Here is a 2,761-nt window from a genome sequence, read left to right as displayed (position 1 = left end):
AAAAAAATTATGTCCCCAGCACCATACGGCCCGTAAGTGTCTAGTTCCCACCAGCACCCCGCCTTTTCCTTTGTTTCTACAATCTAGAAAGGTGAATACAGCTTTCAAAACTCACCTTGGAGCTCACCTTGGAGTGTCACCTTGGTGCCTTTGCAGCAACTCTGTGATCTGTTCCCTCCACTTTAACTGCCAAGAGCAGCTGGGCAACAGTAGTTCATGCCGATAATCCCGACTATTGAAAGCCTGAGGTGGGAAAAGTGTCTTGAATTAGAGGGCGTTCTGTACTACACAATGACTTTAGTCCAACATAGGCTATAGTCTTTGCCTCAAAGTAAACAAAGCCTAAGCAATAAATAAATAAATAATTAAAAATAAAAGCACCACTATTAGAACTTGCTCAATGACAACTCAGAATAAAGTAAAAAAAAAAAAGTGGAGCCTAAGGAAAAAAGAACTTCATTCTAACAGGCTGCACAGGCTGTTACGCGAGTGTAGGAGAGGCAGGACTGACCCATTAGCCAACCCCATCCATCTATCTGTTTATTGAACAAGGGTTTATTGTGCCATCTAGTGCGCCTCAAGTCACTCAGAAACTAAAAGATGAGACAGACTGGACTTGATGCAATGTCAGAACTCCAGAGGCAGAAGCAAGATGATCCTAGCACGTTTGAGGCTAGCCTAGTTTATATACTGGATATCCCAAGCTATCCAGGGATAGATATCAAGACTTTGTCTTTAAAAAAAAAATTAGGAGCCAGGCGGTGGTGGCACATGCCTTTACTCCCAGCACTCATGAGGCAGAGGCAGGCAGATCTCTGTGAGTTTGGGGTCAGCCTGGTCTACAGAGTGAGTTCCAGGACAGTCAGGGTTATTACATAGAGAAATCCTGTCTCGAAAAAAATAGACTGATCAAAATAAGTAATAGAATATGCAGGTATTCGTGATGGGAATTGTAGCTTAGTAACAGAGTACTTGACGGGCATGTGCAAGACTCTGAGTGTGACCTTCAACGGCAAGGCCTCCCACGCACTACAACTTCAGATAATTGCTAGAACAAAGCTCTGTGTGGGGGCCATGCCTATATTCCCAGCACTTGCTAAAATGATGAAAGGAGCACTGAGAGCTCAAGGCCAGACTGGACTCCATAGTGAACTGTGTGCAAACTGGAGCCATGTCGCCCTGCCTGGAAGAAAGAGAAATAAGTGATGTTCTGTTGACAAAGGGAAGGCTTCAGCGGAGAAGGTAGCGAGGGAGTCTTGGGAGCTGGAGTGAAAACTTTCCTGGAGGAGACAGCATGTGTAAATATTGTGAGACAGACATGAGGCCAACCTGTTCCAGCAGCGGTGAGGAAAGATACAGGGGAGCAAATGCTGTGACTGGAGTAGGTGTTGGGCAGGCTACAGAAGGCTTTGGCTGCTGTGGTGAGGAGAGCTGCTTTTGGCTTCGGTCTGAAGGGGACTTATAGGAGGAACCTGAACAAGATAGTTAGGACATCTGATATAGAAGCTGAAAAGGTTATTCTGGCTGCCGCAAGCTAGGTAAAGTGATGAGTGTGAACAGAGGAATGTCTCCCAGAGGTGAAGTGGACAGCTGATCCTAAGGAAGGGGAGGGAGGGCTATCAGCAGAGAAGGAACAGCATAGAGGTGGGTTGTATTCCAGGACTACCCACATCAGCCACCTGGAACAGGAAGCAGCTACTATAAGCAACTCACCATCTTTAGTACTAGTCAGCCTGTCCTGGAGACAGTACACCCAGCTTTAGGGGCTAGAGCAGCAAGATGGATGCTTCTTCCTCAGGCAATACCACCAAGTTCCTCCAACAAAGCTAGGGGATGGAGATACAGGCCTGGGCTCCTAGAGTCTTCTCAATGGAAGTCTCTGTTAGCCTAACACAGGGCTTCTGATAATCTGTGTGAAGACCAATGTGGGGTCACTGGAGAGACCCAACAGTTTGACAGTTCTGAGACAAGAGACAAAAACAAAACAAACTCACTTAGGACTCTTGAGAGGCGCTAGGCAGATGACTCAGTGGTTAAGAACACTTGTTCTTACAGCAGGTCTGGGTTTAGTTCCCAGCACCCATACAGTGGCTCACAACCATCAGCATTCCAGTTCCAAGGATCTGATGAGGATAGCTGGCATATGCATGGTGCACATATATACGCAAAGGTAAAACTCTTACACATAAAATAAATAGGTGCTGGAGAGAGCCCTGGCTTCTCTTCCAGAGGAACTAGGTTCAATTCCCAGAACCCACATGGCAGCTGACAATAAATAATTTTAAAATGAATGCTAGATCCTAGCACTCATGCCAGTTTTGAACCTGAAGGCCCAGAAATACACAGTTAAAAGCCTCTAGTAGCTGGCTCCATTGGTGCATGTCTGTAGTCGCTACTTAGGAGGCTGAGGCAGGAGGATTCCTCACGCCACAACCTGAAGGACAGGTTAAGTAATAAAGGGCTTCCACACCTCTAAACAAACAGGTAAATAAAAACTTCCCCAAATTAGCAGTGTATAGGAAATAGGGAACAGAGGAACACACTAAGTCACACTGTAGGATGCAAAACACGGAAAATGGGGTGAGAGGAGTTGAGGGAGGGGAAACTGTGATAGAATATATCGATGAAAAATATTTCCAATGAAAATTTAAAAGAGCCAGGCGGTGGTGGCGCACGTCTTTAATCCCAGCACTCGGGAGGCAGAGGCAGGCAGATCTCTGTGAGTTCGAGACCAGCCTGGTCTACAGAGCTAGTTCCAGGA

Source organism: Microtus ochrogaster, chromosome 4, assembly GCF_000317375.1.
Source record: "Microtus ochrogaster isolate Prairie Vole_2 chromosome 4, MicOch1.0, whole genome shotgun sequence".
Taxonomy (NCBI): Eukaryota; Metazoa; Chordata; class Mammalia; order Rodentia; family Cricetidae; genus Microtus; species Microtus ochrogaster.
The sequence above is the reverse complement of the archived record's forward strand: the minus strand, read 5'-3'. Positions refer to the sequence as shown.